Here is a 9,346-nt window from a genome sequence, read left to right as displayed (position 1 = left end):
AAAAAGGTCTATCCTTCACTGACTGTTCCTTGCCACAAGGCTATCTCTGTGGGCCTCTCTGACGTCCTCGCAACGTTGTAGCTAGCTTTTCAAAGGAATAACCCTGGGAGAGAAGACAAAAGCTGCAAAAATCTTTTAGAACTCACCACAGACAGGCATAGTACCACACACATGCACAAGAGCACGTGTGCGCGCGCGCGCATGTGTACACACACACACACACACACACACACACACACACACACACACTGGGATGCCGAGGTAGGAGAACTGTGAGCTGCAGGCCAGTCTGGGCTCAAAAAAGAGACCCCCCCCTCTCAAAAACCAAGCAGAAGAAACTATAAGTAGAAGGTAACTGATCATCTCAACAGTGTCTTATTTTTTACCCTGATCATTCTTACTCAGTATGAGAAAAGAATCCACAGGACAAAAAAATTCAACAGCCAGAGATAACTATAAGCCACCTTAGATGCTGGCCACCATGAGGATGCAGGGGTTGGGGTGAGGGGGACACAAAGAAACTCTGATGAAATATGACAACGACATAGGTTACATAGTTATATGAAATTGTCAAAACGACAGCTAAGATTTGCACATTTCAATCAATGTCTAAACATTCTTCAAAAACTATAAATAATTGTGATGGCCAGGGAAGGTGTGAGAATAATTATAATCGTGTACATCATAACAGCATCTTGGTCAGTGAGAACCACCTGCATACGTGAACTATGTCACTGTCATCAGAGCTTTGTCATCAAGCAATACATCTCCAAATCCCCTGATGGATAAATATTAAAGAAAAGAGTTGTAAACGAAGCAGTCTGCTCCTTGGGGTGGGCACTGGAAAACCATTATTTCATTAACAATGCTGTAACCAAGATAGATAACGGGGCTTTTATAAAAAAAAATTAATTCCATCACTAATTAATTATGTTTAATGTTAACTTCTCCCCCCCCCCCCGAGACAGGGTTTCTCTGTGTAGTCCTGGCTGTCCTGGAACTCACTCTGTAGACCATGCTGGTCTCGAACTCAGAAATCCGCCTGCCTCTGCCTCCCAAGTGCTGGGATTAAAGGTGTGTGCCACAAGCCCGCTGTAATGTTAACTTCTTAACAATATGTACCAACCTTTTCTTTTTTCTTTTTTTCTTTTCTTTTCTTTGTTTCTTTCTTTCTTTTTTTTTTCAAGACAGGGTTTCTCTGTGCAGTCCTGGCTGTCCTGGAACTTACTCTGTAGAGCAGGCTGGCCTCGAACTCAGAAATCCCCCTGCCTCTGTCTCTGCCTCCCGAGTGCTGGGATTACAGGCATGTGCCACCCAACCTTTTCTTTTCTTCCATTTTTAATAATGAAATGAAGATTCAGGCTGGGGCTGTAGTTCCGTAGTCAAGTGTTAGACCTATTTGGGCTACTTCCTGGGACACGGTGTGTTGTTTTGATCAGTTAGCCGGGGATGCAACTGAAGGCTCATAGCCTACCTCCATGCTACACCTTCAGCCCAGCCTTTTAGTTCCTTCAATTTCATCTTAACCTTCAGTGCTGCTGATTGCAGAAGCCTACGTAAGCATGCCCCCAGACATTTCCCTTCTCCACCTTCCCCTAATGAAAGGGACTATTCTGTGGACTTCAGCTGTCTGCCAAATCAAACCTGTCCCTCCTAAGTCCCCAACCCACGGCCAAATGGCACCGTCACAATCTGGGACTTCAGGGATCTACTTTCTTATGTCTCCTCTGCTCATTTTTTTATGTTTTAAATAAAAGGACAACACATCTGCCTCAGAGCCTTTTGTAATCCCCAGCTGATACAGGAAGAGCACATTTCTCACTTAGCATGCTACTCTTAGTCTCTAATCTGCTTCTGTGCCTCCTTTTCTCCTCAGCCCCTGCTGGGCAGCCATTTACTTTTGGGGTGTAGGTGTACACCCGGCCATTTATCCCACTTCTGGATTCCATAAAGGCTTGTATAGCTGAGGGAGACAGGGGAACGTGTGTAAGAGAGCCAATGAACTTTAAAATCCAGCATGGATGGTCTGGTGTACTTCAGTGGCAAAGACTCTGAGTGTGGGCAAGCAAACCAAAAAGCGTTTGTAGCTCTAGGTTTTCTGTAACTCAAACTTACTTCATCTCAGGATGTCTCAACTTCAAAATCCAGTTAAATCTCAATTTGGACAATTACTAACATTAGTCAGATGCAGTCGAAGAATATAAATGTTTCTAATTCCTAACATCATACCTTCAGTATTATCAACATCCTCAATCTGTATTCTATTGCCAGGTAAGGCATGATGTTTAAATTAATTTATACTAATTTAAGAAGTAACTTTAAGAGCTAGAGGAAGTCCCCTCAAGACTGAGGGAGCATCATGGAAGGGGAAGGGTGTCTTAGTTAGGGTTTCCATTGCTGTGAAGAGATATCATGAGCATGGCAAGTCTTATAAAGGACAACATTTCATTGGGGCTGGCTCCCAGTTTCAGCATGTTTAGTCCATTATGGTCATGATAGGAAGCATGGGGGCACACAGACAGACATGGTGCTGGAGAGGGAGTTGAGAGGTCTGGATCTACAGGCAGTGGGGAGAGGCTGAGACCCATTTCCTCCAACAATGTCACACCTACTCCAACATGACAACACCTCCTGATAGCGCTACTCCCTATGAGCCTTTGGGGGGGGGCATTTCCCTTCACACCACCACAGTGAGTGAAAAGACTGCAGGAATACACGAGTGACCATAGGGGACACAGTCTTCTGGAAATGGCAGGGTTGCTGCTGCACTCACAAACTCAGCGACTGTGGTTCCCTCTGTAAGACCTACACAAGACCAATCCAGTCAACATTCCAGCGTTGCTAGGGGAGGGGCTTGTGAGCCCTCTCTCTTATTTGAGGAACTATGGACAGTTGCAGGCTTCTGGGTGTGTATGGGGGTTCAGTTCGCTTTAAGGATGTGTCCCCTAGTAGTTTGACCATGCTCCATACCCATGAACACATATGGCAGCACAACATGATAGGTGGTGGTGGTTGTTGAGGCCATAAATTTGGCAGTGGGGTGGAATGTGGTGGTTGGATATGGGAGGAGTTAGGGGGAGAAGTGGAGGGTAAGTATGATCAAAATACACTGTATGCATGTATGAAGTCCTCATAGGTTAATAAAAATTTAAACCAAAGCTGAGGGTATAGCTCAGTTAACTGAGCACATGCTTAGCATGAACGAAGCCCTGGATTAAATAGCCATCACCCACATAGCCACAGTGCTACTAATTAAATGACTTAAAGCAGGCATCTAGGCTTTGAGATAAGCTTTATCATTGGAAAATAGAGAATAGACCGTCTAAGAGATGGTAGTAGCAAAGGGTGGCCCCCGGGGAGGGGAGCAGAAAGGGAAGAGAGGTAGAGGCTGCCCTCACTGGGGGCCTAAGAATAGATCCGTGGAAAGAAACGGTGACCAAATATGAAGCTAAACCCAGAAGCCCCAGGAGCCAAGTGCTGGACTAAGTTACATCTGTGATTAGATCACCATGAAACAGTTCTGAAGTTAAGGAGTTTACCATCTATCAATGGGGACAAGAGAGCCACCAACTAGAGCAGCACTTTCAAGTGTTATGCCACAGAGGCAAGCTGACTTCTCCTTAAGTGAAGGACTAATCCAAACCTTAGATGAGGAAACATTTCTGGGGGGCTGTGACATCAGCCATGGAAATGAGGGGACATAGAGAAGGGGGTCTGGCAGAGAACCAGCATGGGCATCAAAAATGTTTAGGAGCCTATGGAATGGAAGGTGACAGAAGGAAGTTGGGGGGATGAGGTTGCACACGGGGGTTAAGAACAGATGAGCTGTTGTGAAGAATTCCAGGTAATGATTGCAGGACACAGGTCATAGGCAGAGTATCCCAGAACCAGATGGCCTGGGAGTGATGTCACTGCCCAGTTATTTTATTCTCTACCCATTAAGTAATGGGAGATTCTGAGCTAGGGCCCTGTGCTTTGTCAAGCTTGAAATTTTAAAGTCAACCTTTTGTGCCACATGGTAGATTGTTTTCTAGCCATAGTATTCAGATCCTAATGGTGTGAGTAATCCAAGCACAGAAGTTCTAACTGTGGTCAGGCTCACAAAAGCTAAGTACTGGATCTTCCTGGAGAAATATGCTGTTAGTACTGTGCGCTTTTAAAATTCTTGTGAACTTTATGCCTTCATCACACACTCACCTACTCTACTGATGACTAAATGTAGCCTGTAGCAACGTGAAGGAAAAAAATTTCCAGGACCATCAGGAATAAAAAACCACGGTGTACTCATATAAATAAATGAATAAATAAATCCTTTTTTTAAAAAAGAAGAAGAAGAAGAAGAAGAAGAAGAAGAAGAAGAAGAAGAAGAAGAAGAAGAAGAAGAAGAAGAAGAAGAAGAAGAAGAAAGAAAAGAAGCTGAGCACAGTGACCTAGGCCTGCAATTCCAGCTACTGGGTAAGCTGAAGCAGGAGGATGAACATGAGTGCAGGAAGTCAAAACCATCCTAGGTAACAAAGAGAGAGGGGGGGGAGAGATGAAGAGAGGGGGAGAGAGAGAGAGAGAGAGACAGAGAGAGAGAGAGAGAGAGAGAGACCTTAAAGTTGAAACAAACCACCTTCTAAATTAGGAAGGAAACCTGAATATGCTGGCACGCTGCTGTAAAGCCCAAGACTGAGGCAGGAGGATTGCCACAGGTTCGAGGCTAGCCTGGAGTCCATAGCAAATGCCTGTTATAAACAAAATAAGGAAGATGATAGAAGAAAGAGTGGTGTAAATGTATGACAGGCAAAAGGATAGACTGAACTGCAGGGATACTGGGTTTCTTTTTGATTTCGAGTCTTTCTAAGGCATGTGTAGTGTGGAAAGAAAGGAAGATCAAAGATTGGCAAGATCCATGATTGACATATGGCTTTAATTTCTTAAATAACACCTAAACATCATGTCCTTGGCTCATCTATGTAATGCACTCATATATCATGATTTAATATTGCAATGGCCACCCCTTTCCCCTGTAACCAGCAACGTCAGCCAGCTGCCAAGTCGCCTCCGCTTCTGCTGGGGGGAATCATGACCTACTTGTGCATTCTTCCGTTTCCTCATCTGGCAACAACTGCTCTCAGGGCACGGTGTCTATATCATGGCTTCTGACTTTAGAAACACGGTCTTCCCATCCACAGACATCAGCTGTGTAAAAATACACAGGGAGTGGGGTGGATGCAATCAAAATATCAACAAATCTTACTAAGCCTAGATTGCAAAAGAAGCTTGAGTGTTCCTTTGTATAGATTTCAATAGCATTGGGTTTGAGCAAGTGAAGTGTCCTGTTTAACACTGGTCCTTGGTTTAAGGTTAATGTGGAGTCAAACTCAAAACTAGAGTCCAACTCTTTCCATCAGTCTACTCTATACGAATGCGTGAAAACCTATGTGTAGAGTGATATGCAAAATTGTTGTCTTTGCATCCTCTCTACCACTCCTATATTCCTCCTCTCCCATATAGCATAATATTTGAAATGTGATCTAGAGACGAGGAAACTAAGGTCAGTTGAATATTTGACATGATGGTGTCAGAATTAGAACAGAGACGGTCCCTATCATTCCTCGTTCCTTGCTTCGGTTGATAGTTGTCATTCACAATGTCCATGCTCTATCTCTCTCAATGGACAATGTGGTTTTCTCATCAAGTAGTCTCTCACCCAGTTCCACTTGGCCCAGTTTTGGAAGCATTGGACATACTGACACCTCCTTCTTTGTCACCCGATCCAAGTTCTGATGTAGGTAGAAGGGACAAAGTTGAGGAATCGAACTATCTTAATCAGCAGAATCACATGTTCTGGGGGTAATTAGCTCATTTGTTCGTGTTAGAATAAACCAGGGAGCAGTGAGACTTAAACATCTTAGAATATCCCTGGTTGTATGTAGGTTATAGACCTACATACCTAGTTAGGCATTATACACAATGGTGTCCTGTATACACCTCCTTTAACCCTCAAAACACCACGCTACAAGGTACTATAAACCATATTACACACACACACACACACTCACACACACACACACATACACACACACACACACACACACGTGCTAAAAGGTTTAGTCAGTTGGCAGGAAGCCTGTCATTAGTGAGTCTTTGGAGTAAAACTTGAGATGGGAGTCAAGCTCGTCCTTCCTTTAAAACATACACCTGTCACAAAAAATATGCGTAAATCCCATTGCAGGCTGGTGTGCAGTGCTGTTCTCATTATAACTCCTGAAGCATTGAAGATGCATTCAAGTGTCTAAGTATCCAGGTACAGTGTACCTGGAACAAGGAACACCAAAACATCATATTGAAGGTTCCTACATTTAAAGGCAGGGGCTGGGGGTGGCGAGATGAGGAATGAAAGGACGGAGAAAGAGAAGGCAGAGGAGACGGAGGTGCAGGAGAAGGAAGAGAAAAGGAATAGGAAGAAGGGAACAAATGGTGGAGGAGAAAGAGGGCATGGCAAAAGGCTAAGCTGAGTCATAAAGAAGGGAGTAGGTCACCCCAGGCTCAGGCTTTGACAGAGGTGTTGCCCTTGAAGCTATGAGACCCATAGAGACACTGACTTGCCCACGGAAAACGAGAATTTCATGTAATCTAGAGCTCTTCCAACAGCACATAGCAGATAACATCCTAGTTGGCTTGGCTTAAACAAGTCTTGCGCTTAGAGATATTTTCTCATTTACCAAGGACCCCTAGGGCAAATGGCTTCCAGCCTGGCCAACTTCCTGCTAAAGAACATCCTCTTCCTATCCCAGATTCCCTCATGGTTGAAGGAAAGACTGCTACACTTGATTGTGTGAAGTCCAAAAGCAACCACATGTAGCTCAATGGGGGCATTTCTTCCCAGTTCTTACCTTTAAGAACAAGGGTGCATTTACGAGTGTCCCTAAGGACTCTGTTCATGTTTCACTTGCCAGAATTAAGATGTGTACCTATGAGCTGCCTGTGGCTGTCTCTCTAGCCTAGGATTCATAGTGGTACCCTGTCCCCAAAACAGCAAAAGATGTGCCTTCAACTAAATCAAAACCTGGCAGAAATTGAGACATTGGGATTCGGGCAACGGTGACAAATCTACTACTTCATTAGTGCAGGGGAGAGTTAGATCCACTGCAGAACCAGAGCTCTACCAGCGGGCATAAGAGGACGTGCTCCTGGAAAGGTAACCAGGGCTTCCTGGAGAACACTTAGAGACACCCAGGGGACATGCTCAGCAAGTGACGGAGGCAACAGAGTCATCTGAAACACTAGAAGGGATAAGAACCGAGCAGTAGGTTAAGTCAACCACAATTCCTAGAACTCTCTAGAAAACTTAGAAGGAAGAAAGGAAGAGGGCTGGGCATGGTAGTACAAGCCATAAACCCAACTCAGGAGACTGAAGCAGGGGCATTGCAAGTTTGAGGCCAGCCTGGGCTACATAGTGAGTTCCAGGCTAGTCTAGGAGACATAAAGAGACCATATCTTAAATGAAGGGTGGTAGGGGGGGGAGGGAGGGAGAGAAGGAGGGAGGGAAGGAAGGGAGGGAGGGACGGAGGGAGGGAGGGAGGGAGGGAGGGAAAACTAAATAAATGGGGGGGGGAGAGGGGTAAAAGGTCTAATCTCTCAGCCAGCAGATAGATGTCATTTCAATATTAGGAAAACAGGGGTGATTTCAAGATAACTTGTTTTAGTAAAATTTCTACTTTGTCTCTCAATCATTAACTCAGTTTTTTTTTTTTTGACAATCCATAGTTTTCTGATTTTTTTTTGGTCTGTTTTATTTTTCTTCCTCTTTTTTATTCTCAAAATTATTATAGCCAGGCATGGTGGTACATGTCTCCAAAGGCAGAGGCCACAGACACAGATATCCGAGTTTGGGCCTAGCCTGGTCTACATAGTAAATTGCAAGCCAGCTGGGTCTACATAGTAAACTTGTCTCAATAATAATAATAATAATAATAATAATAATAATAATAATAAATATAATGAATCTGAACATCAAATATATCGTCAACATTCCTGTGCCCTTATTTTAAACCATTTCTTTCATGGTTAACTCTGGTTACTTTCTGAGTATTGCACAAAGAGAAGAACACAGGAAACAGGGAAGGTGTAAAGGTGTAGCTCAGTGTTAGAGGCCCCGGGTTTGATCCCTGACCTCACACTCACAAATCAAAAGCAAAAGGAAAAATCAAGGAGGGGACGAATGATGATGGGCCAACGGACCAGCAGGTGTGGGCTACCAGATAGGAGCACTGACCAAGACACACATGGATGGGAAGGAGCCTCTCCAGGCTCACAAAGTCAGAAAATCTCCAAGCCAATAAGCACAGGAAGAAATCTATAACAATCATCCAAATGTGTGGGGTAGATTTTCAGTGCCCTATACTGAATTAAGCACCTCTGCTTTATAACTTTGTTTTCTATAGTGACCTCATGAGTTAGGTACTTGGACTAAAGGAGAGACCCTAACTGAGCAGTTAAGGAGAGGTCCATGGTAGCACAAGTCGTGAGCAGTCGATCCAAGGCTGTAACACAGGTGGTTTTCTCAGATGTTGTTCCTTCTGCTGTGGGTGGCCTCTGTCAAGGGTGCCTGTCAGGGCTGGTGAGGTGGCTCAGCAGGTAGAAGAGCACTTGCCTGATGACATGTGTTGGGTCACAGGAACTCACATGGTGGAAGGAGAGAACCAATTCCCACACGCCATCCTCTGACTGCCATATCAGATATACACAACGAATAAATAAAGTTTCGTTATTATAGTCAAGCCATCATACTCATAGAATTCTGGGTAAATGCCTGGCACTGTTTCAAACCTCATTGCAGCCCATCTTCAGAGCGGCCCTGTAAGATGTCATCATATCTACACGTAAGGAAGCCAAGGTCTTATTATATATACTTAACTAAATCTTAGTATTAGATGTTAATTATTAACAAGACTGTGCTGTGATTATTCAACAGAGCCAGGATTCCAAGTGATCTGAGGAACTCCAAAGTCAAAGCCTTCATCGCGCAAATGGTGAAAATGGTCAAACATTCGGGTCTGAAGGTGTAAGTCAAGTCGTGAAGGCCATACAGGTAGTCATACTCAGTACATTCAGCTACTGTGATGGTGACTTTTATGTCATTATTTCCATTCATATCACTTACTGACACTTTCTCAGGACTGAGTCCTACTTCTGAAATTTGGGGGATTAAATTAGGGGTTATTTTTTTCTTGTCTTTGTACACTAATAAATATCCATAAAACTTGAACAAAAATAAATACAACCTTTAACAGGCAGTGGTGAGGAACACCTTTAATGCCAGCACTCTGGAGGCAGGCAGAGGCAGAGGCAGAGGCAG

This window comes from Mus pahari, chromosome 10 (genome assembly GCF_900095145.1).
Source record: "Mus pahari chromosome 10, PAHARI_EIJ_v1.1, whole genome shotgun sequence".
NCBI classification, from domain to species: domain Eukaryota; kingdom Metazoa; phylum Chordata; class Mammalia; order Rodentia; family Muridae; genus Mus; species Mus pahari.
The sequence above is the reverse complement of the archived record's forward strand: the minus strand, read 5'-3'. Positions refer to the sequence as shown.